This window comes from Lissotriton helveticus, chromosome 7 (assembly GCF_964261635.1).
Source record: "Lissotriton helveticus chromosome 7, aLisHel1.1, whole genome shotgun sequence".
Taxonomy (NCBI): domain Eukaryota; kingdom Metazoa; phylum Chordata; class Amphibia; order Caudata; family Salamandridae; genus Lissotriton; species Lissotriton helveticus.
In genome coordinates, this window is record NC_136068.1 from 1,013,609,570 (window position 1) to 1,013,636,478 (window position 26,909).

The window sequence follows — 26,909 nt, forward strand, 5'->3', positions numbered from 1 at the left end:
CAAAGGTGTGGGAGGAGTGCTGCTGGTGATTGACTGGCGATTTGATGATGTGCACGCGCATTTTAGGTCAATGCGCTTGCGCATTGACCTAAAAGTGCACGGGCACAGCATCATATCGCCAGTGGAATCGCCAGTTAGGTAAACTCTCGATAAGCCCCTATATATCTCGCTCCCGCTCAATGCGCATGCGCATTGAGATAGGTCGCTCGACCTAAAAAAGAAGAGAGGGGGTTGCTGGACTCCTTCGCTGAGGGGAAATCTGCTGAGTGGAGTCATCAGCCCAACTGCTTGGTGACTAAAGAGCTGTGCAAGAGACTTGGGTCCTAGGCCTGCCGGAGAAGCTATGTGCATTGAAAGGAGAGGTTAAACTCTGCAGAGAAAGGATGCTGTCTATAAACGGAAAGCCAGCTCTGCAGGAGAGACAAAGAACTAGGATCACTCAAAAGCTGACAATCACAAGCCCCCAGAGGATGGGACGTGTGGTCAGATCCCACCAGAACAAGATGCTGACAATGGCATACAAATCTGTACTCCGGTACCAGAGACTTTTTAAATTAAAGGAGTTAACTCAAGCAGGGCTCTTTCAGCATTTCCACCACCACCACAGCTCGAAAACAAACCTAACTGCGGCATGCGGTTTGTTAACTCCACTCCTGAGCACTCTCAGAATAATTGTCAAAATCAACCTGTTAGTTGCCAGGGCCTCTTGCAGTGAGATTGTGTACGGGTATCCCACAAAAGGGACAGGGTGGCGAACGCAAGGAGGATGACCGACTGAGGTAGGTGCGTCAAGATTAAAAATGAAAGAAACAGCCAAAACTGCCCTCGCGGCCGCATCAAAGAAGCACCTTTGGGAACAGGCCTTTCAGCCATTTATAAAATACATATTCCCTTTGTGGTGCTCCCTGAGTGACAATGAGGAACCACATGTGCGTTGTCGGTATCTGTGGACCACCAAGAGAAGTGGTGAGGTTGCAACATTCCCCACGTGCAGAAGAAAAAGATATCACCCTATATCTCTCAGAGGAGAGAATTAGTGACCTCAAGACAGCCTGTGGTTTGTTTTAAAAGCTCTTCGGGACTTATTAGTGTAAAGGCTTAGGCAGTATAGTTGGGCTTTGTTGTGTTTTTGTTCCAGAGGGAGTGCTTAGCAACCAAGTGTAAAAAGCAGAAAAATATTTTCATGCTGAGATATTCAATTTTAGAGGAAAGCACATCTTTGGAAAAATGCTCGTTTTGCTGAAATGTCCATTATTTAATGCATATTAGAAAATTGTTCCAAAGGCAGTTAGTTTTGCTTTGATAATTATATGGCCATTCTATTTTGGTGTGGTGCATGTGTTTTTCCAAAATCATTATTGATTTTGTGGTAACCTGACAAACTGTGTAGGGATAACTTTTCATTGCTTATCTGCAAGGCTTTCTTCAGTAGGGATTTTAAAAGCATTGTTCCCACTGTGATTGTGATGACTGTTAAGTATACTATTTTGACAACTGTAGGTTCTTATGTATTACTGATTTTATTTGTAGCATGTGTGTGTGTGTGCATTAAAGTCCTTTAGTTTCTTAAGTGAAGGCACTGCCTGGGCAGCGGATAATTGATCCTTTTTATGCGTGTTCGAGTCCAAGGTTTCAACCCACATCTCTTCCCTGAAGGATATCTGGACTGCTCGGATGTTGATACCTTGAGAGTCAAGTGCTGGAAGTTTGAGCTTGGTTTTCAATTTGGGGTGACAAATGATAAATGACAGCAGCTGGTATAATCGAGGCATAGAACCCTTGGATGACCTTGGGCCCATGACATAGTCAGGGGTGGCTTCTCCATTGGAGCAGATGAGTGTCGCCCCATTTTAGTTACCCCCAAAGATAAAAAATAAAATGGTAATGTATTACCATGTTTGTGCCCTTTTTAAAGTGTGCAGGTCCCTTTGGATGGCGGTCTTGTAACGGAGAGCCAGACCTGCTCAGTTTGAAACCTCTGCTATGTTAGAGTAAGTGCAGGCCTCCAGGCGCTGGGAAGCGCCGAGTAAGACCGCTGCCTCTAATCAGGGCGCTGCTCTCACAGCATAAGGACAGCGCCAGGATTGGTGCCCGCACTGCAGCATCCAGTTCCTCAGGAGAGGGCCAGGGCAGAGGTGGTAGTTTCAGGTAAGCTTTATTTTTAATATTAATATTTGCACATGCGCCCACCCCTCCTCCCCATAGATACCACCTGCCTCTGGTCCTCACAGGAACACTTGCAGTGAAATGGCCCTAAAGCCGCGGGGAACCAGCCCTTGAGTGGCATCAGACGCATGAGGTTAATGGTCAGTTCATGCCAGGCAGGAGGCCCGTCCATTGTAGTTCTGAGTAGTTTAAGCATGCTGGGAGACCACTGTGACCAAAAGTAGACAAGTGTATGAGCAGAACTACAGAGAAGTTACAATAGTGTTACTAATAAGCTTATGCGTCTTCATTAACTAACAGCTGAGAAGAGCCCTAGCTGGGCAGCGAGTCAGAATCATCCCAAATTCACAGTGTTTATGTCCATAGGTGAGTACGGCGCCAGGTGGGATGGGGTAGTGTCAGTGAGGGCACTGCACTGCAGAATTGGGGATTAGTTTCTTCTTTTTTATCATTCATTTCCATACCCACTCCTGCAGTCTGTTTCCCTCATTTCCCAGACCGAGAGATCACACCAGGTCCTGCACACCTGCCAGGACACAAAATGGCGCCTGTCCGTAAAAGCATCACGGTGGTGGGGCTGTCCCAAACGAGTCCATGCTGGTGAAAGTGGTGAGTACTTCTCCATGACACTAGCACGCGCCCTTAAAACCCCTGTGCTATTTTCACAGGTTGGAAGAGCAATGCACATATTATCCTAGATGGTCACATGTGGGCGCCATTTAGGTGCTCATCTTGTGAAAGGGGCAGGGCAGGGGTGTAGAGCAGGCCCGGGCCGTGCCCATAGAGATCGGATTACTTGGGTCATACAGGGCCTCAGAAGCACAGCAGACATGTTTTGGGAGACGCGATACCATTCAAAGGTAATCTTTGGTAATAGCACTGAGAGTCCATTTGATCTAGAAAGAGGTGACAAAAGGCACCCGAGCAAACAGGGTGGCCATGTTGAAATGGCACTCCAGTGAATAAACGTAATATGTTAAATAGTCAGCATTAATGCAGATATGTTGAGGCAGTTGCATACAGAGTGAAATAGCGCCAAGGATGGAGTTAGACGGTAGACCACAAAGGGGCACGAGCTGAAAGGAATATCTGTGAAGTTTGTAACAAAGCTTTGAATATCATCACAGTAGCCTTTACTCTATGCATCGCACTGGCACTACTTGGGCAATAACTTCTCCTGTTAAAACAGTCACCTCAAGGCTGCATCCTTTCTGATAAATATCATCAAATGTCAAGGTGTCCAAGAGGCATCGGTCTCTGGGGGGGTTGAGTGACTGAAATGATTCGGCAACTTTATAAGATCATTTTGAAGGGTCACAGGACCAATAAATAAACGTTGTGCATCCTAACAAATAAAAGCATGGGGTAGTTAGAGTGGTTAACATAGGATCATCCTTTAGAGAAAGCTAGAGCAGAGTGTGCCATTGCAGTCACTGACTCTTCTAATCCAAAGCAAACACAAAGAGATGATAGACGGAGTGCTGACACTTTTCAAACACTCACCCCGAGTCACAAATCTGGGTTGAATCCATCATCATTCTTTAGCTCACTTCACCACCCCAGTTCAGAAACAGCTATAAGCAAATCAGTCTGGACCTTGTGCCTCATGGGAACAGTCCAAGCCCAAACTGCCAAGCCATGTCTTCCCTGGACCGGAAACAAACATCCTGGGACCAGTTTTGGGGTAACACCTCTCATCAGCTTCTAATTCAAAGCTAGAGTTAATGCTAGAGGTGGACATACACCAAACCATCTCAAATAAAGACAAACACGTAGATGAAGTTGTCAACTGTTTCAGGCGAGCAATCAAACATTGTAAGAGCAATGCAGTCAAAAACGAGAAAGCCTTGCGCTTGTGCACCATTGATGGCCGGCAGTCCGAACCCTTCAGCAGGTGCCTGTTCATAACATGTATGAACTCGATTCAATGATGCAGGTGACAGGGCTGAAAGACAAGATGCGAACATAGAGTCCCCCATGAACAGTGCAGATTGAGCAGTTTCTGGCAATGGTTACAAGAATGGGCTAAAAAAGACAGCCAAGTTTCACGAAAAACTGCCCAAAACTCATCAGCATACAAGAGATAAAAAACAAAGTGCTTTCGGAGCAGGGATGCTAATCCAAAACAGGAGTATGCTAAAAGCCACTAATTTTTTGGTTGCCTGTAGAGCCATTTGTCTTGATTCAGCAACTGCATTAACACATACCAGCGAGAAAAGCCGCTCATTCAGGCCACATGAATGTCCAGTTGAGACCAAGTCCTGGCTTCATTGGCCATGTCCATTTCCTAGTCTTTTGTAGTGAGGGTGACTACCTGAAGGGTTTCAGAGAGAAGGCATCTGAGCAGAGCTCCAGCAACAATCCCATTAATATGGGGTCTGGATCCTGAATATCGACCATAGAACCTCGTGGGACATTAATATAATTGGCAGAATAACCGGCTATCGAGGGACAAAAAATCGAAAGGTAAGTTAAATAGATTTTCTATACCTACCCACACATATTTTTAATCTTAATGATATGTATATCTTCAAGGTACATACATGTGGACTTTAGAAGAGTAAATCTATACGTCCCTATATGTTCTTGCCTCATGATAAGCTATACTTACCTATATGCACTCATCTTCCAATATGTTGCTCCTAGATATTTTTTCCACAATATTAATGTGCCAGAATATTCTTGTTCTCGATATTCCAGAGGACAATCAAAGTACAGCAGCATACGTCGAGGAGCTTCATGCTCGACACTGCACCCAAGGCTGCTGCTTGAAGAAAACAAGCACTGGCAAAGCCAAATAGGTTTCCCTTATGTGAAATCTATTGGCTTTAATGTTTTTTTAATGTTGCACAGTGGTGCGAGCTGCTGTGCTACATAGCTTAGAGTAAACCAGTGATATGATGTGGCCACACCATGTCATAGTGCTTTTTTTTCACTTTAAGCTATGCATGTACAAACAAGTTAAAATGTTTATTTTCCCTATACTTATCCGCTTGCGTGCGGCAGGAATTCCAGCTCTGTGCTGGATATTCCAATCGTGGGCGTGGTCGTGACGGAACCATTCCGTCTTCCGCACACCCCAACCGTGACTCATGACGGAATGGTTCCGTCACGAGCATGGAAGGGGTTAATATGCAATGTATATTCTTGAACAAATGCCCATTGAAGTTACCAGTGTGTCAAAGTGTAGCTAGCTGAAACACAGAGCATGGAGAGGCTGTGGCCTTATGGCAAGAGCTGCTGACTTTGGAGCTGAGGAACCAGGTTGAGTCTTGGCGTCGGCTCAACATCCTGTTATTCTTGGAAAATCACTTAATCAACTGGTGCCTATAAAAAGGAATGTGTCCTTGTGTAATGTAACTGGTGCTCATGTAGAGTGCTCCAAGTCCTTCCAGGGATCTTCACTTTATTTATTTATTTATTTATATTAAACAAGCTATGATGAAGGTAGAAGGGAGGCAAATAGCAACTGGGTGGGGAAGGCGCATGAGGTGACAGGTGGGGGAGGAACAGGCCAGCAACGAACGGGGAAGGGGCATGCAGCAAAAGAAGTGTGGTGGTGGTAGGCACAGGCAAGCAATAAACAGAATGTGGACACTGGAAAGTAAAAAATAATGATTGTTACAAGTGCGCGGCCAGTGGAAGGACACTGGACACCGAAAGCAATACTTTGTGTAAAGACAAAGACATGAAGCCAAGAAGGAAGGGGCGCTGACCAACAGGATAAAAAGGAAACTAGAGTGATATGGGAGGCAACCAAAGGTAAGTAAAGGTAAGTATTGGGCAGACTCCAAGCCCCTTATAAGATTTTTTTTTTCATTACAAGAGATTTTGTAAGTACGGCACAAGCTCTGTGTAGACAACACCTAAAGGGATACTGTCAAAATAGCAAACCTGCAAAGGGAAATGCACACCAAAAGGACAACATTAGTTGAAGTAAATGACTGTAGGCATTTAATTGCTAGAAGGGGAAGTACCATGCTCCTTCCTTCTGTACTTTGAGACACCAACAGAACCAAAGTTGGGTGAAATGAAGAACATATAGCGGAGGCTGTCAACAGGGTCGGGGCTTGTATTACAGATGAGAAGAGACAAACCTCAATTTATTCTAGACAATGGTGCCTCCCTCAAATTCCCTACATTTATTGTGTGTCAATACATATACGCAAATAAAATACCTGTCCCAAACTGGGGAAACCTGATGTCCTCGTGTACAAAGACTATAAGATAAAACAGTAGTTTACCTGTTAAAATGAAAAAGCATTGCATCATGTCTCCTCGGGTTCGCCACAGGAGAATGGAAGGGCCTCATCTTTATATTTTTTTCTGTGAGATTCTTGTCCATCTATCAAAAATAAATCCTCAAAACTATCTGAACATTTTTTTAAAATAAATATTTGAAAGTCAAGCTACACATCAATGTGCCAATTAACACAGTACCTCACTCTCACTACGATTAGCTTCAACATTTCTTCATCTGCAAAGTGCCTTGAAGAAGACGCTTCAGGGATTACCAATTGTGGGTACTGAACATAGACAAATGGTCCATCATTATGGATCTCATCAATAGTGATGGCATCAAAAACAGAGCAGTGGCCATACAAGAATATGTATAAACTGCAACAGCCTCACATGGCAGTCGTGGTAGAAGGTAAGTCAGGCACAATCATAGGTCACATGATGGCACACGGTGGCATACCTCTTCTGAGAGAGCTGGCACGTGAAGTTGTGGATAGCAGCTCAAATACTCCATGAAGCATTTTGGAAGGTAACGCCACTAACCCAGCTTAGTCTTATTAGATTCTGTGACTACTGATTTTAATATTGAGGGAAAATTCACAATTAATTGTTCGACTTAGCCATCGCCCCGGCTCCAATAACCCCAGATAACTTTTGGTAATTGCTACGAGGCCCTCTCCAAATGGATGCATAAAAATCTTCTGAACCTTGGATATTTCTTTAATTACAATCGCTCATGCCCCATTGCGACAAACTCTTTCCTAAGTATTTTTAGATACTGAAGACTGCCCAAAAATGTCTTCCCTTGTTTCCCACATCTTGTTTAGAACCATCGTTTGGGCACTTATATCTGCCCATCTTGACAACTCCAGTGACATTTGTTTGGGCCCCTCTTCAATCAATCCCTCAGCTTCAGCTCAGGCCGAACACTCCATCCAGACTCCGTCCTCCCAAAAAAGAATGTTTTTCTTTGGTTTTTATATTTTGATTTTATAGGATTTTAATACCTGTCTGGTGAAGCAATGAGGGATCAGAAACGCTTTTGTCCTTTCTTCCTCTAGTTATTTGGCTATAACAAATACCATTATGCTCATGATTGTGTGCATTTTTTCTGATTTAAGGGGAAATTGTATTTACAAAAATTATAAAGTTTTATTGTTTTGTGAGAACGAAAAATACAAGTCATCTATTGGATTCTCTGTGAGACTCTATGCACCAATATGCCATATTTTGCTGCTACGAATGTTCTCTTTCTTGGTTGACCGCATGTTTCCTGCATCTGATGGTTTATGGTGAATAGAATTAGCTGTGGTCAAACCTGTCACTGTCCAATGGCCTCTGGACACTCACAGATATGTTCTCTGCCGTAATGTGCTCCAAAATGCTTCCTTTGATGCAGGGTTGGATTGGAATCAAAAATCGTCCCGGGCACACCAAAAAAAGTGGCCCACATTTGCTTATTGCCTTTCCACAAAACACTGCTTCAGCGAAGTTGTATGAAAAGAAAGGAGGGAGGCATGTTTTATTTACTTCACTTAGATAAAAAATAAATGCACAGATTAGTTCACACTGCTGAGCCACACATGAATGCAAGTGAGACCATTTCTGCTCAGGCATCCTGCCTCCGCTCAATCAGCCTACATTAATAGGCCAGCCCAGGGAGAGAAAGGGAGTGATACCTCCGCCCATCTTGTATTGTAATTGCCTTTATATCTGCCCCTAGAAAGGCCACTCAGGCACCCACTGGGCCGCTGGTGGAAATCCTAACAGCACAGACAGCACCCAGGCTGCCCAAAAAAGCAGCCTAGAGCTAGAACTCGTCTACCAGCCCTTCGGACATTTCCCGAGAGCTTGCGTTACCAATCCGACCCTGCTTTGATGTAGGAGAATGGATGAAGGTCTAGACATCATCTGCATTCAAATATTGTTTCAAACTCATTAGAGCTGTGCCATTTTGAATTTCCCAATGAAGGTTAAACCCCACAGGTCAAACCTGTTTTTTGATGACACCAGAAGTGCTGGCATATGTTGCAGACATTATTCTGTAAAATATTGTCACCCGGAGGTTGGCATGTTACCTTCGAGCATAGAGAGAATGGAGGCTTGGTCCGATGTCTGCTGTCAGGCATGGAAGTGAGGAGTACTTTGGGTGTTGACGGTAGTGAGAGCAATCTTGTTCTTATGGTTGAGGGTCCTCTCCCCGGCTCTTCTAGCTTACCTGTCAGGATGTTCGCTAGAGACACCTTCAGGTAGCATTTCAATCCTGCACCAAAATGTTGCTTTAAATGAAGTTTTCCTCAGTATCTGGAGACCTAAGTTGTATTTTAATACTACAGTGTTTGTTGTGTATTTGCCGGTATAATGGTTTGGAACTTACTCCTATCCTATTTTTTAAGTCAAGTTTTATCACTCCAAAGGGACATTTTCGCACAAATCGATCTATGAACCGGTGCAGGTATGATCCTCGAGATTTTCTAATGCCCAAATGGCTTTGTTTTAGCTGCCTCCCACCAAAAATTGCCCCAGCTTCAAGAAAAAACAATGGGGGAAAACATTCCTTCCTATTTTTTCAAAATCGCTCAATTCCAGTTTTAAAATGTTGGATAGTATGACAAGGTTTTTCTTTTCAATGCTAAATCTGTGTGGGGAAAACGGCTCAGAATTGTGGTATATTTTGAAAAACGTGACATCTATTTTGACAGACCTCGTGTTTCCACTTGAAACGGTTTGCCGCAGATTCAGAATGAGCCCCCCGCCGCGGGGTTCAGTGCAAGTGCTGCAGCAGAAGGGCAACTCGAGAGTGCTACGGTTGAATGGTACTTTGAGGTGGCAGTAGTTGCACTTGGAAGAGGAAGGCATTCCATTTGAATGAGATTATTTCTAGGTCCATATTCCGTCTTCGAAGAATGACAGCTATTGTAGGCCAAATGATGGGGCCTCGTCCCCTGAGAGGTTTGTGGTATGCTAATATTACATACAAGGCCTCTGGAATTATGCAATTCTATGGCAACTGTTTTTTCCACATAATTATGAATTTGCCACATAATTGATCATCTGATGCATAATCTGCAGATTTTAACAAAAAAAAATCTTTCTAGCTCAAATGGATCAAAAGTTACTAAATACGTGGCATTATGACTTCACACGCAGTAGCAAGCCTTTGGCAAATTTTAACTAGTCATCTTCTGGTTGCTTTTTTCTGTATTTGGTTGTTAAGATGGTACTTATGAGGTGAAATCTTTGCCCACGCACTATCACCATGTGGAGAAATCACAAACTAATGAAGTAATAGTATGCCAAAAATGTGCTGTATTATGGCACATAATTTGCCTTTTCTTGCCTCATTCTTTAGTCAATGCTGCCACATAATTTGTTGCTCCCCTGCTGCATAACACCAGTGGCTCTGACATGATTCCGTGAGGAGGGAACCACTATTCACAGAGAGGGCAGTTTAATATTATTGATGTTTATTGGTGAGGTTCCAAGGGTTGCCCTCTCACGCTCCTCCAGGCTCAATGTATTTCATTTTCCAAAAAGAGCACGTGCTGTCGTATCCTAATACTCGTGGACATGCTGCCCCTCGTTTCCCCTCTATGTTTGGCTCGGGGACTCACGTCCATTCTTGGGTTTCAGGCAAGGGCTCTTTTCTCCTCTCACTTCCTCCCAGTGCCAGCTCGTGCTTCAGTTTCCATCCTTACTCTGCTGTTCCTCTCCTGTGACCCCTCCCAACATCTCTCCTTCTCCTCTCCTCCATAAGAGAGGCCCACAAATTAGAGCATCTTTGTGCACCGTGCACCACCTCCTCTCTCTCATGTAGCGCGCGCCCGCCCCCTCTTTGCTTCAAGAACGCTTTCCGATCTTCTCCCCATCTCCGGCCCCCACTGCCACCCCCACCTCTAACAGCCTTGCCTGCGCAGGTCTCCGTGCGGGGGTTCCTCTGTCCTCTCGGTCTCCTCTCTCTGCACCAGGCCTCGCCGAGGAGCTTACAATTACCCAGAAGAGGCAGAGAGCCCTTCAGCGCGCGCCTCTGCCTCTCAATAATGGAGGACGAGGAGTGCCCGAAAATTACAGCCCAGGAGGTCCGGCGATTGACGCCACGTGATTGCATTAGCGCTCGCGGAGAAATGAAAAGGCCAGTCTCCATTATAGCTGCTAACAAGGCCTGGGCTGGGCCCGCGCCTCAATTATACGCCACGGCACGCGGAGCGCGAGAGCAGGCATTACTGTAATGGAGGACGGGCGCGTGGAGAGCCCGCGAGTCTGCCAGGCGCGCGTCACTGCGGGGGATGCTGGGTTCAAGAGATGGGAATCCTGCTGGAACATGTGTGAGCCTATGGGACATCATGTGCAGTGCGTACAAGGCGATCTAAAAGATCCCGGTACTTGACAACGCGGGCATTACAACGCAAGTCGTTACAACGACTTGCGTTGGAGGGCGCGGATTTTGGAATCTTATAGTTTTATATTCCAACACCAGTCCACGTAACAGTAGGGAAGGTGTTGGAATATAAAATTACAACATTCCTTGCCCAACAGCGCCATCCAGCACAAGTCGTAGTAACGACTTGCGTTGTAATGGCAGCGTTCTAAAGGCACTGCGGTGTAAACACCGCGTTCTAAAGGATGTTTCCCATGAGTGTGTGTCTGTGGGACTGTTTGACCCCATGTGTGTCTTGTTTATGTTACTCTCACAGTCGCACTTCATGTCTGGCGAGTGCCACCTTGGAAGTCAGGAACATGAAAGCTGGTGGACTGAAGAGGCGAAGCTGGACCGATTAGGGGCCTGCGACAAACTCCTACTGGTGGGCGGAAGAAAGGTGGGCAATAAACAAGTCCCGGAAATCGCCGGACTCTAGTTGGGCAGCGACGTTTAAAGCGCCCAATCAGCACCAGGATTTAAGTGCATGAGGGCCCCCCTCCGAAATATGTGTCTTTGCCGTTGACCCACACCTGGATGCGGGCGTTGCAGCCGCAGGCAGTGGAGGGGCTCAGGCAAGGCAGGGACAGCACAGTGGGTCAGCGGGCAAATCACAATAGCCAAAGGGGAGCAGATCAAACCTGTGCCCTTGGGATGCCTTACAGAGGGGCACAGGGAACAGGTTTCAGGTGAGCATGGGGTCAGCAAAGGGCATAAATGGTACTTGCAGCCCTGGCCAGGCAGGAGGGACACCCACAACATTCGGCAGCAAGGTGTAGCCTAGAGCCCCCAGGAAATGCTGGACCTGCAGAGAAATGGCATTCGCTCGGGGTACTGTCACAAATGGTTGTGCTGTCAAGGTTTAAAGGCTAGACTGGAATGCCTAACAATGACATGGGTATACATGGGACTGGTTGAAAATGTTATTTTATGTTAATTGGGTTTAAAAGGCGCACAGCTACCCCAGAGGAACAAAGAAAGAAGAGAGAGTTATTGGTTAAACAGCCAAGTTTTCAGACATTTGCGAAAATTGTTATAGACTGGTTTTTTATCGAGTGGCTAGGGAAGAGAATTCCACAGGGAGGGGCCGAGGTAAGCAAAAGGTCGGTAACTACGTGTTGGGATAATATGATGCTAACCCCTTCGATGCGGCGGCTATTCCGCCGCAGCGCTAAGGGGTAGGCGGGGCTGCGCGGCGCTCACGCACTCGTGACGGAACCGCTCTGTCACGGCCCTCAGGTGAGCTGTGCTTGTGATGGAACGGTTCCGTCACGGCCCCGCCCGCTCTTTAGAACGTCAGTGCAGGCGCGGAATTTGCACCGCGCGGGTGTGGCGAGCGGGCCGTGATGGAACCGTTCCGTCACCAGCACAGCCCACCCGAGGCTCGTGACGGAACGGTTCCGTCACGAGCATGGGAGGGGTTAATAAAGCTGTGGCCTTTCGCACCACCACCGAATTGCGTCATATGTGAGGATGAGGGAAGTGGGGTGCATGGGTGGGCCCAGAGCTCGAGAGTCTCCCCCACTTGTGAGGGGTTATCATTTGGGGCCTCTCTGATGGTAAATCCAAGAAGACACTGTAGTTTGTGGCCAGTTGTGTGTCCTATTATGTGTCTAAAGCGGGTTGTGTGTGTACCAATGTGGATAGTTCTGGTATTTGTAGGTTGTTGGTTGCACATGTGATGGTGTGCATGCGGCTGTGTCACATTCTGAGTGTAAGTGGATAGCCTCTGCATTACGTCTATGTTTGTGTCTGCTGGTAATACCATTATTTATGCGTGTGCTACTGCATTATGTGTGCACGTGTGACAGTCTTTGTAAGTGTGTGGCTGTAGTAAACTGCATCATTTGTACGTGGGTGTGCCATTCTATTACACGGATGTACGCCTATGTAAGTATGTGGCTGAGTCAATTTGGTTACCTGCATATTTGTCGAGTTGCTATTTTGATATGTTATTGCATTTTCTGTATTATTGCCAGAGTTACCAGTATCGGGGGTACCAGTAACCTTGGGGGGACTGAGTGAGGGAAGAGGGGGGCGGCAGGTGGGAGTCAGAGGAACAGTGGTACCCTGCAGAACATTAAAAATTATGGAGGGCATTAGTAATTCAAGGTCTGGGGCCCCAAGTCATTCTTCATTTCCCCTGGAGTTTCACCCACAGATTTCGGCTGCTGTACGCTGTACAATAGTACTTGCACATATCACAATTTAAACTAGTCCTAATACTACATATAGTACATTTTAAAGTTCTGAAACAAAAAGAGTGATAAGGGGGTATGTAGCCGGTGGCGCACCGAGGAGCACTCTCATAAATATATTACTAAAGCCTGATGTGGTAGCTTATTGTCATTCCCAGGAAACACATTTTCCACTCAAATGGCCACAACATTTGCATTACCTATGCAGTGTTCCTGATAAAACTATGTAGCGCACAAAGTATTGAATGTGGATTTCAGCAACATTTTATTATTTGCACATCACCAAGACAAGTACCTTGATTTTTTTTTATTCAATTAAAATCGTTGTTCCCATCACACTTCAAAGTACGAACAATGTGCTTCAGTTATGGTTTCCTAGGTGCTGGTACATTTTGAAATATGTGTAAGTTTATTTACAGGTATTTTAAAGTTGGATTTTAGAAAAAAACGGACATCCTACAGCCTTTCATTACAGATTTCCTGTGCCCCAGCAAGATTGTCACAGGGTTCACTCTAAAAATCACTGCCATGTTAAAAGGATACACAGCAATTTGGCAGAAAACATAGCCTGACATTCGCCCTCTGTGACAAGATAAAAGCAAAATTGAAAGCATCTTTTTGCTCATTCAGCTTCTGAACTCTAGTATGGTCATTACGCGGGTGCTGCAGTATCCCCTGCGCCCCTACTTCCAGTGCCTATGTTTCAGGGCTCCCTCCTTGGTAGTCCCGCCACAGCATCCCCAGACAATACCATTAAACATGAGGGCTTCAGAAACTGATAAATTGATACTTGTATAGCGCACTACTCACCCACAAGGGTCTCAAGGCGCTTGCACGAATACCGCTGTGGAACCCATCCTGGCTTTCCCTGTGAGGTGTCCACTCCTGGGCACCCCCAAGGTGGAAGCCAGGGATCCTTAGCGTTGTGGGGGCCGTTGTGGAGATTAAGCAAGCTATTGCCCAGAGTTGCAGAGTGGGACTCTATGATTGGAATAGGCACCGAGGCGAGAATTATCAGGTCAGTGAAATTTTTGAGCCCAAGACCCGCCGAGGCGGGGAATTGAACCCTGGTCCCGGGCTAGACCTCTGCATCAGGGTCTGCCGCTCTAACCATTGAGCCACACTTCTCCACTCCTATCCTGCCAAACTACACTGTCAATATATAGACAGCAGGCAAGACATAAATTGACATTAAAACTGAAGGATTCATATAAGCACCAGGACAGAGCTGCAGTGCCATTAAAACTGAGGGCTTCAGACACTGACGGAAGGCCAGAACTGCGTTGGCATTAAAACCAGGGCTTCAGACATTGACAAGAGGTCAGAAAGGTACATTATTAACAGTGAAAGTGTTTGAAGCTATGACATTCTTATAGATGAGCATTAATGTCGTCAGCTCATCATATTTTATTCGAGGGTGCATTTATTGTATGACTTAATTTCTGACCAATGAGGGTCACTAATATGCAGTCATTCTCCATTTTCTCTTATTATGGAGCGTACCAGCAACTCACACCTAATTTAATATATTAATCTGCTTGCCTTTTGTAAAAGGAGCACCAACATATGCCACCTGTAGGAACAAACTAGTCAGGAGTGCACCCTGTTCGTCCCTTAGCTAGGGTTTAGACAAGGTTTGTCCACTGTTTATAAGGCTAAACATTCAACTGAAGTGATTATTGGGGGCACTGAGCTCGTTATGTCTTTACATAGGAACAGTGTGCCGTTGTACAAAAGACAATAGAGAAATCCTATTAACTCACATGAATGGATTAAAATCTTGGGCTGTAAGAAATAAGCCATCTCAGGAACTCAACATGAAGTTACAACAGAACAACAGAAAAACGAATGTATTAATTAAAATGTTTATGACAAAATATGCATCTAAAAAGGCAATATCTGCTGCATAAAATGCTAAATGTATCGTCCACATATGTTAATGACTTTAATATCAACCTATAAAATACTGGATATGGGACAAAAAAATAAAAGCCTGACTATTGTCCAACATACTTTTGTTTAACAACATCAATGAGCAATTCCCATTCTGTGATTGCATTGATCTCAACGGCACTCATTAATTAACAAATAACTGGCAGATAAGATACAGGAGCCAGGTATAATCAATGGATTCTTGTTTTGCGCCAAGTCTAACACTTCACCATTCCCAAGGTGGTGTTATGTTATTGACATTTGTACAGCACACACTAACAGCCTGATTCATGAAGCTAAATTGCACTCGCAAAGGGCAAGATTCTCAGAATCTTGCCTTTTGCGAGTGCAATTTTGGCATTTGGGATTCACAATCCCAAATGCAAAAATCGCTAATGAAGAATTAGCTAATATGCGAGAATTAGCATTTAAGGAATCTCTATTAGAGATTCCTTAAATGCTATTCATGACACTTTCAAAAATTGCGATTTTGCAAATTTGGGCCGCTATTTACCGAGAGGTCAGACCTCTCGGTAAATAGCAAAAACTTAGAAAAATGCTTTTAAAAGCATTTTTCTAAGTTGCATGTTGCACACACACATGTCCTTTGGACATGTGTGTGCGCAACACCTGTTCAAATGTGCATTTTAGGGGTGCTACAGGGTGTCCTTTGGACACCCCTGGCACCCTTAAAATCGCTATCTTATTTGCGAGTAGTAAATTGCTACTCGCAATTAAGGGATACTCCCCATTCATTCCTATGGGCCTTTTGGCCCATAGGAATGAATGGGGAGTTATTCCTTTTTTTGCGAGTAGCAATTTTCTACTCGCAAATAGAGAACATGTAGGAATCGCTATTTATTTAGCAATTCCTACATGAATACCGTTTTGGGTGTCCTCAATAGCGAGTCGCTATGATTCGCTATTAGGGCCACGCAAAACGGCCCGTACATGAATCAGGCTGTAAGCCCTTAATATGGCTTGTCGCATTCTCTTCAGTGCGAGAATTTCTACGTGGATTTTGAAATAGCTATTGCAGCCGGCAGCCTGGTTTGTCTTCTTATCTTGTGGTGTTGTTCAATGCGTGGTCAGGTGGTCATTTACAGTTTAGAAGAGTAAGAATTCCCTCCTCAGAAGTTTGTTACACGAAAAGAAAAAGTATTTGCCATGTTGGCGCAACAGACACCAGCTCGGCCAGGTCCAGTACCTTCATTGAAGCCACAACACTGGTTCTTGACAAGCTTTACAATAACATTGACTCATATCACATTTAAAACATTACTAATATTTCTTATAGAATATTAAAAACTTCTATAATAGGTGACATAAAGTGCTCACTCGTTGCATTCGCCCTTAGGCATTCTGATCAATCCGTCACATCCTATGTGTCTGCACACCCAGCACATATAGTCGCAACATCTTGCCATAACTACTAGATACATATGCCACTCTCAGGTATAAAGCAATATATAGGAAACATACATAGTAAACTACTAACATCTGAATATTATTCAAATCTGACAATTTTCACTGAGTTACAATACTTAATTTGTTTTTGATTAGAACATTAATACAAACATTATATTTCCTCTAATCCAATTGCCATACAAACTATTAAAGAACAAAAAAATAAAAGGTGTCAAATTATACACAGTTTACACATTTTCTTAAAATTGCAATTAGCCACTGCATTGCAATGGGACCTTGACAATCAGTGTTTCCATTGCTTCCCCATGCCCATTTACCCTGCCCAGCTATTGGCGAGGCAGTTGACTCTCTAACACAATCTGTTCAGATACCCTTAATAGAAATCATCTTCATCTGTCCCAACCTAAATCCAGTAGATTAAAGAAGTTAAAGTTTGCATCATTCTGTAGAGGCGCATGGTGTGACTGTAAATAATCTGGGCAGGTAGACAATTTAGATAAGTGATCCCTCCAAATGGCCACATTTTTCATTTCAGTTTTATCTCAGTTTATCTTAATTAGTGCTTAAATGGATTTACTAATCTTCGCATCAGAGATACAGGCCATGGGCAAATCTCTTGCCTCTAGAATTCCTTCATCAGGCCCCCTATTCAAAACAAAAAAGCTTGTGGAATTGAGTCGCATCAAATGAATAAACCTTAAGTTTAATACATATGTAGCATAGCTTGCCATGGCATTGCACCCCTGTAGTTTAGCACTGTAAAGGGAATTAGGTGCTACCTACTGCTGATAAAAATTATTTTAACTGGGGGACGGCTATGGAGACATTTCCATATTAGCGCTGTAAATGTTGTGCCGAGTCGGATTCACTCACTATTATCTTACACTGACAGTTTGTGTGACAACCACCACTACCTCCTGGTTAGGAGATCTGCCTCCTCCAACTTAGTACAACATAAGCTTCATCTTTCACCTGGAGATCAATAAAACTTCTCTAAAACCCAAAGAAAGCAGAGAATGAAAAGAAAGCAGAGGACACAACTGAAACGCGTGCCCAGTGCATAACTGCGCCACTAGAAGTGAGGAATTGCATGGCACCCTCGCCCATGAGATATGAGGTGGGTCCAAGACCTGGTCAAATATAATGATCAGCTTTAAAAAACTTGATGTGCAGATAATGTTCAAACATTGCTCCCTGAGAAAAAAACACCTGATAACAGAAGACTTATTAAAGCCATGGAAAGAACTTTTTCTGGAAGTTACAACGTAGGACCATCACTAGAGAATTTTCTGTGTGGTGCGGTACATGATCCGGCTGTCCCTGGACCCATCGGCTGGACCCATCGGCTGAACCATTGCCATGCCCAGGCCCCCCCTACTGTGCCTCTCCTGACAGGCCTGCACCCAATGGCAACACATCATGGTGCACCCACCTTCTCTGCAGCTGACTAGGGCCATGCACCACTCCCCTGGGTGACATTAAAGCAGAGATTTGCCCTGCACTTTTGCCGGGCGTCCTGGGTCCTCTCGAGGAGCGTAAGGATCACCTGGCATGCCCCAGGGTCTACTTAACAGCACAGAGCACCAGGGCCAAAGGTACCCCTCTCTAAACATGCCTCTGCAGGGCATTAACTACTGTCCCCCCTGAGATCGAAGTGCACCGCTGCTCTGTAACAGATTTGTCGAATTGGGAGGAAGAGGCAGATAGTCGCACTAGACTATCTGGCTACCCCCCCCCCCCCCGCCCCCCTGGAACAACTGCACACCCCGTTCCTGAGATCAACCATGGGGTGTATAGCTCCTGCCGCAGCACGTTTGCCTCCAATCTCCAGGCCGCTTTCTGGCCCCATATGTTCCGGCCATGATGGGAGGAAGAGGCAAGAAAGATTCTTCCATTAAATCTATGCTACAACAGGCCTGCACCTGTCAGCTATTGGGGAACCCCTCAAAACAATCAGACTCACCCACAGATGATATCAATCGTGAGCCTCACCTGGCAGACTCTCATATAGCCAAAAACTTCCTTTTGGAGGCGTTCCAATATACTAAGGACGAAATAATACACTCAAATCGGATCTGTGTGGTAACCTGCAGGAGCTGTGGAGGTATGTCTTTGGATTGGGTTCCAGGGTGGATGAGGTGGTAAAGGCCCTCCATGAACAGGTAGACAAACTCCAACAATGGATTCTCTTATTGGAACAACACCATCAGCACCTCCAAGACAAATGGGAAGACCTGGAGTTTAGGTCATACTGTAAAAATGTCTGCATCCATGGCATCCCTTTGGAGGTCCAACCCGCGAACCTACCCACTTATGTCCAAGATCTCTTTGAAGTGATCCTGGAGGACCTAGCCCATCCCCACATTCACCTCAACAGAACACATCGAGGGGCCCGAGGCCCCCTGATGTAGACTCACTGCCAAATGTACCCACAAGGTTTCACTTCTTCAGAGACAATGAATCCCTCATTTCCAAAACCCTTCAAGGGGGCCAGAGTTCTTTCAATGGCGTAGCACTGCAACTCTTTCCAGATCTGTCACCGATCACTTTAGTTAAACCCTTTAAACCCATCATGGACCTCATGCGATCAGCAGGTATCAACTACCAGTGTGGTCACCCCTAAAGGCTTCTCTTCTAGTAGGAAAGCAAAGCTAGATCTATAATTTTGCTGGCGGAGGCCTGGAAACTCCTCAATCTTCTGATTGAATCCCCAGAAGCCCATGAGCCGGGAGGAACATGTGTGCGGAAAGGGGGGTGAACCGTTGTCCATCGGGCTGGCCAGCCTTGGGGGCCAGACACCGAGGAGATAGAGGTGGGCAAGGAGAAACTTCTGTTCCACTTGTGCTATACTGCCGGGGATGGCATGGAGCCCTGGACAGCCACAGACTCGTCATAAGAGGCGAGAAGGCCTATTCCAGCCATGGATTCTACAGCATTCTGTCTAAGGCTGACCAAGCTGAGACAGAGGACCAACAAGCCACATGCAATATCTCTCTTTATACTGCTCCCATCTTGTGATGACCGAGTGGCCCTAGATGAGTCTATCTTGATTGCAAAGAATTTGACAGCCATAGAGCTCATGAAACTGGGCAAAGCCCCAGACCCGAAAGCTTTACAGCCATGTTTCATAAACTGTGTGCCCCACTGACAGAGACCCTATTAACTGAGGTTTTCAACTAACTGTCCAGGTCTTACGGACTGACCCAGGCATTGGCAGAGGCCACAATAGCGCTGATCGCTAAGTCAGATAAAGACTCAACCTGGTGTCAATCCTACCGGCCCATCTCATTCTTAAATATAGACACCAAAACAATGGCTAAAATCCTAGTGACCCGTTTAATGGCCTGCCTCCCCAATCTGATCCATGTAGACAAGACAGGCTTCGTACCTTCCAGAACTGCCAGTGACAGCACGAAACGTGCTCTACATGTCATAGACCTGGCCCAGAGACTTTACAGAGAAGCGCCTCTGCCCTCTCTCAATGTAGAGAAAGCATTCAACTGGGTAGACTTGTCTATGCTGAGAGCTACCCTAGGCACGATGGGTTTTGGTGCACGCTTCTGGGTATGGATCGACGCCTTCTATGACTCCCCCTGGGTAGGAGTAAGCATCAATGGGACCAAATTGCAGAAGGTCTAGATCCAAAGGGGCACCAGATGGGGCTGCCTACTTTCCCTCTTGCTCTTCGCCTTGTATCTGGCGCCCCTCCTTCAGAGGATTTGAGATCATGAGGGAATTCAGGTAGTGACTTTCCACCAGGACACCTTCGCGAATATCGGACAACAGACTCCACCCAATCTTTACAGAGCCTCTTGCCACTGCTGGCTAACACATCTGCACAACTCTATACCATGTACATAGGCAATTTTACAGACTGTTGGAGTGCATGCAGAGGGACGGGAACTATCTACCACATTACGTGATCCTGCCCACACCTGGGGGATAACTGGGAGGGTGTCCTGGCAACCGTAGCAAACACAGAAATGCTATCTCCAGATAACAACCGGCATCAAACCTTTTGGACTCCCCCAGGAACAAAAGAACCCCCTCCACTCACATAGAAGGAGGAGAATCTCTCATCTCCTCCTAGTGGTCAAAGGGACTGCATAAACAGTGCGGCAAAGACCTTAGTCTGAATACCGTGATGTGGACAGCTGGCAGCTTGTGCCACATGGGATGATAGCACATGATCTCCAGAATACTTCGGACAAATTTTGCTAGCATGTGGGACCCCGTCCTGGACTACCTCAACGGAGATTACTGAGACTTGACTTGCCCTAGAAGTCTACAGCCCTGGTCCTGCCATCTCACAGTATTGCAGGCGTTTTAGAAGATCACTGAAAACAGTTCTGCCAGCTGCCAATCACCTATTCTCTGCACTGGGGTGGTGTCGAGGATGGGGGGAGGGGGGAGAGTAGTGAGCTTTTCTATTTTGCAATCTTTTCGCCTTGTTGTTGGGTACCTTTCAAATAGAAATAAAGACGAATGAAACTAAAAATAGTGAATAGGTTCCAAGTTGTTGACAGATATGCATAAATCTTTAAAACTACTATACTAACTTCCTTAATGAGTGCAGAATTACTATTCCAGATTGTGTAAACTTAAGCCCACTAAACAAAATGTTTTGAAAGACTTATAGAGAATTGCTTTAAAAGTGCACTTCTTGTAAACATGCACATCAACAGTGAAATATGTGTAAGGAATTCTTTGAAATGCAGACATGGTTAGCAGGACTCCTTGCTAAACATCAGAGCCCTTCGGCAATGGGAAAAAGGAAAACATATCCACAGCATGGTATCAAACTCTCATGTGATCATCACAGGGTGATCCCGGAGAACGAAAAACAGACTTATCGCACCAGATTCAAAGAACTGTATCCAACAGCTTACTTTCAACAGAGGGGGGGGGGGAGCATCCCTTAGACATGGTGGGATGAACAACATAAGGAACAGAAAAAAACGGAACTGAGGCCTAACTTTCGAGGCATTACATGCAGCATGCATACATGAGCAGTTGAGAGGTATGTCGGGGCACAAGAATAACACGTACTAACCCTACAATAGCCATGCTTGTTGTTAATAATATGCTGTACGATGTTGTGAGAATCTGTCTATTGTCAAGTTTAGAACAGATGTAAAGCCTACTGGAGGGGTCGCCATTTTGGCTACAGTCTCACTAGGGTTTTTTGTCTCATGTATGAAGCATCTTCCACTCTCCCCAGGAATGGGCTCCTTATTTGATTAAAGATGTTCTGCTTGAAGTTCATTTTATGTATGATTCATTCACAGTGAACAGTCTAATCTAGTTCTGTCGCAATTCATCATACATGGGTGCCATCTTTTGTATCCGGTGGTAAAGAGCACAGACCTTGGCCTTGCTTCCACTGTCTCAACCCACCTGTGGCTGCGCTCTGAGGACCAGTTGTATCCGATGTGTCGTGTTGGGTTGCTAATCGTGCACATGAGTAGTTCAAGAACACCTGTATGCCATAGTGTGTCCCACACCACCCTCCAATATGACTGTAAGGCAGGGCAGTTCCACAAACCGTGCAACAAGGTACATGTCATCTGGGAACATTTGGTCTCTGCTCTTCTGAAACAGAGCCTGTCCTCAGAAAGCCAGGCCCAGCTCTGCTATTGGTGACCCCATTCAAGCTCTGAGACTGCCTGGCATGGCTCTTTGCCAGCATGCACCTGCCCTGGTGGAGCGGGTTTATCTCTTGAGGACATGAAACTATTCTTCAATGCCCTGGGATGCTTCGATGCAGCCAGGTACGGTTTCTGGACAGCCTGATGCTGCTTTTGACTTCCTGTGTCTTGTGTAGTCAGGTAGCACTCTCGTGCATCTGAAAAGACTGTTTTTTTTAATGTGCACGTTTTCTAAACCTCGTATTATTCTTGAGCATCCTAGCACTATTGCTGTGCAGGGTGGCACTATTATTGGTCACTCTGGCACTGTTTTAAAACAAGTAGCACTTATCTTTGTAGGTCACGCATGGCTCAGTCTCATTCAACCTGGCACAGTTATGGTGCATCCTTGAAATACCATCAGATGGGCACCGCTATTGGGCTGCCTGGCACAGCATTCGTACATTCAGTGCGCCCATTACTTTTGGTCTGGTATTGCTCTGAGGCAGTCTTTCACTGCTCTTGGATGGCTGGTCCACTGTTAAGTAACCTGGTCCATCTCTCAGGCACCCTAGCACAGACACGCTTTAAAGTATGGGCAAAGTGGGCTCTAGCCCAGGGCCCCGGCCTTTCAGTGGGGTGGGGGAGGTCTGACAGAGCCAGCTCTGTCCCTCAGTGTCTTGCCCTGATGAACTTGACTAATTTGGAACATATTGTTTTAAATACTTTTTACTTTCATTAATTTTCAATGTGGGTGATGTGTGAGAGTCTATTACAGACATTATGCAGAGAAATGTTGTGTTTATGTTCCATTCAACATCCATGAAAAAGTTTCTTTTAGATCAAAACAGGACCTCACGTATGATAAATGGGAGGGTATCACAGGAATTACTTGCAGTAATATTAGTCAGCTGCTGTGTTATAATATTAAAAACACGTGACTATCCCTGAATATTAGTAAGCACATTTAGAATTTGGACCAGTGCACCATGCCCTCTTCGGCCCGAAGAGAGCATGAAAAGGCTGAAATCCGATCATAAATGCAAAACTGTTCTGAACAGGGGCCCCCTAAATTCTTGAAATGTCCTGGCCGTAGCATGGATGTTTGTTCACCTGCTGTGCTTTTTGCACTGCCTAGCAGCATGGCACAGCTGAAATGAAATTTGGCATGGCTTTTGGGAAGCTTAACACTGCTCTTATGTTACACGCCATTGCTTTTGCAGTCGCTGGCACTATTCTTTGTCTGCCTGGCGCAACTGCTTTGAAGTCCTGTACTACACTTCGGCATCCAGACAAAACTCATGAACAATCAGCCAGGTTTGCAGACAGCCTGATATGTGTTCAGGCAGCATCACTCAAGGGCAGCTGCACACAGCTCTGGAGTAGGTTACAACTGATCCAGCATAACTTTGCAAAGCTCTCTTGTTACCTGGCCATCCACTCGGACAGCCTGGCACAGCTGTCAGGCAGGTTGATATAGTATTTGGATAGGTTGGCATAGTTCTCATGCAGCATGGGGTGGGTGTTTCCTTATATCGCCCACTCTCGCGAGCCCTGGCACAGCTCTTGGGGAGAATCTCACTGGCACTTCTATAATAGCCTGGCAGTGCGGCAAAGGTTTCACGCTTCTCTGTACTGCTGTGGAGGAGCCTAGCAGAGGTTATATACTGCCTGCAATGCCCGGTATATGCCTGGCTATATACTGCCTAAAATGCCCACTATTAGCCTGGCACAGCTCTTGGGATTATCACAGTCTTTGAGTAGCCAGGCGTATCTCTCGCACAGCATGGCACAGCCTTTGGACGGGCACACAACATAGAGCACATTTTCACCTGGTTAGCTTACCTGTCAAGCTCTAAGACAGCGCCCTGAAGCATCCCAGCTTTCAGGCAACATGGCCTAACACTAACATTCGAGAATGGCTCTGGGTTAGCTTACCACTGACCTGTGCCTTTGTGGCAGATATTGTGGGCTCACCTGGGGCAGCCTGACATGGTTTGTTTGCCCAGTGTTACAGCTGCTTCTGGGCAGCTGGCCTAGGTGCCAAGCAAGCTGCCACAACCTTAGAGTAGACTATATCTTCGAGAGTCTCACATCATTCTCACGAAGCCGAATACAGGTCTTGAGCCGCACAGAACCATTCTTGGGAAGCTTAGCACAGCTACTGAACTGGGGCTGCTTGCCTCAGCTCTTTTGCAGGCTGTCATGTTGTTGGCATAGCCTGGCATGTCTTTTATCAGCCTGTCATAACTTTTGGGCCCCATGGCATAATTCTCAAACACCCTTCTTTCAGCATCCGTGTGCATGCAGTTCTCAATGGCAGCCTGGAAGACATCTCTAGAAGCCTGAAACAGCTCACTGCCAAATAGGAAATATAATATAAACATAGTTATTATTTAGTTACAAAATATTTTATCAGCCATTTATGAATGTAAATTTTAACACACTATAATTAAATTACTTTTAATTAAATATATACAACATTATTCATAATTTTTGATGCACTGTTCCCATGAGGGGCAGGATCAAGACTGATTTGCATATGGCTGGGTCTCATCTGGGGTGGCAAAGTGTGCAAAGAAATGATGGGTTTAACCCAGATCGCTTGACTGAGGGTGAATGTATGATTTCGTCAGCATTCTGTCCATCATGTGTTTGCGAAGAACTTTTCGCCCTAAGTGGGATGGGTATGCCCAGACGTGGGTCCCTTGCTCACTGTGTCACTGGGTTCAAGCTAGCCTGGCTGATGAGGGATGTTACCCCAAAACCGGTCCAAGGATGCTTTTTTTCCAGTCTTTGGATGACCTGGCTTGGCAGTTTGGGCTGGACTGTTCCAATGAGGGGCAGGGTCAAGAATGATTTGCATATAGCTGGGTCTGAACTGGGGTGGCATAGTGAGCAAAAGAACGATGGATTTAACCCAGATCTGTGACTGGGGGTGAATGTATGAGTGTAGAACTGTCAAGCAATATGGCACTGCTCCTGCTTGCTAGTTTGGTCTACCTTTGAGGCAAGCTAGCACACCTCTGGGCAGGGTTGGATTGGGAAGGCGGGCAGTTGGGCATTGGACCAGTGCCTCAGGGTCACCTGTGGACTGGTTGTTTAGTGCTCTGTAAACTGGCCCAAGAGACTTACTTTCTTCACCAGTCCCCACCAGTACACTTTAATGTGGTGCCAGTATTATGGGCACACCCATGCTATGATGTACATTGGGCCAGGGGAAAAGGTGTTGTTTTGGCCTTTGGGACACTCTCACCTCGGTGCCTTGCCTCGTGTGGCCTGCCCTACCAGAAACAGTATCTTCACCCACCGGGCCATCACGTTTAGGCCATGGCGGGTGTGGGAAGGGTGGGAGTATGCAGGAACCTTCACTGGAGGGGCAACTGATTTTGTGCGTGGGCACTTCTCACCTGAGAAGCAGCAGCTGTATGCTTTTCTTGATCTTCACTGCTCCCCTTCCTCATCATCACCCTGAGGCTGTAGAGGGGTGGGGAGAAGGTGAGTAAGAGAGGTGGCCTCCCCAAGAACCAGGTGTTGTCACCTCAGCCCCAGTGTCTTTTAGGTCTTGTTGGTGAGAGTGGGTAGTGCTTGCATAAGTCTTGCTGATAGGCCTCCGCTCCCAGAGGAAAAAACTAAATTGGATGTAACGTTATGGTCAGAGCTGCCGACGTTGGAACTATGTTTAAGTCCTGGCATCAGCTCAAAATCCTGTGGTTCTGGGAAAATCATTTTATCTTCCATAAAGAAAAATCATTTTTCCTAAAGTAAAAATAAATTTGAAATGTTCAATGTGACTGGTGCCTACGGGCATTACTCCAGTGCCTTTGTGCTGAGTTCACACTGTATTAAACTAATTAGACTAACCAGATGGTGGCCCAGTTTTTGAGGGTATTCCGGGGGCTAATTGTGATCCCAATCCGAGCCTGCCTCTGGGATATCATGGCTACACTTTGAACTATATTTGGTAAAACTCTCAGGAAGTTGGCACAGTTCTGGTTCCACCTATCAAGGCTCAATACTTCGTCCGAGTCATGGTGCTTGTGAAACAGACACGTCTTACTTACTCAGTTGCACACAGCCACGTGGGTACAGCTCTGTGCGGCTTGGCCTAGCTGTGGGAAGGCGGGCACAGGACTCATGTCATGCTGCTCGGGTCTGTCTGGGGCAGGCTGGCTCGCTGTTGTGCGGCTGCCCCTGCTCTTCACAGCTCGCCTGGCTGGCACAGGCCTCGTGCGGCGGCTTGGCACAAAGCTCGCTCTCGGGAGAGAGGCCCAGCACCCGTGCTGTCTGACATGTCTCCCACAACACAAACCCTGGAGAAATGTTTGCTTTACAGCTTCGAACAGGTGTGAAGTCTTTATTCAAGGGGCTATTACGGGCGAGAGGAGAGAGGTGGAGGCTGTGGGGGCAGAGAGCGAAGGAATCAAGAGAAGCTGGAAATGATGGGCGAGAAAAGTGAGGCAGTGGGAGGTGAGAGAGAAAGAAAATGGGACTAACATGAGGAGGAGAGAAAAAAGCAAAACAGAACGTGTGACACAAAGGGCGGATGGGTATAGAGATGTGGCGAGGAATTTAGAGCGTAAGTGGAAAAGAAGGGCCAAATCAACCAAGAAAGAGGAGGGGAGGGAGGGGGATTGGTGAGCCGAGAGGGGGAGCAAAGAAAATGAGAGACTGCGAGAGCGAACGGGTTCGAGGGGCAGAGAAAGGGATGAACAGGGTGGAGAAAGGGGAAGGTTGTAGAAAATGCAGTAGGGTAAAAAGAAAGTGACGAAAGCAGGAGGCGGGAAGTGGCAGGACGGGCCATAGGAAAGCAACACACAAGGGCAGGAGGGAAAGGACAGTGGGAAAGTCTGAGCCCCGTTAGGAACAGAGCAGAGGGAAATAGAAGGCGGGAGGGTGAGG

The 26,909-nt window shown here is 46.0% G+C and overlaps 1 protein-coding gene across 2 annotated transcripts in view; it reads left to right on the forward strand.

Annotated features, from left to right (window-relative positions):
• Positions 1 to 26,909, forward strand: part of SGCD (sarcoglycan delta) — a 1,044,256-nt gene that overhangs the window by 631,219 nt on the left and 386,128 nt on the right. The gene's annotated exons all lie outside the window — the stretch shown is intronic.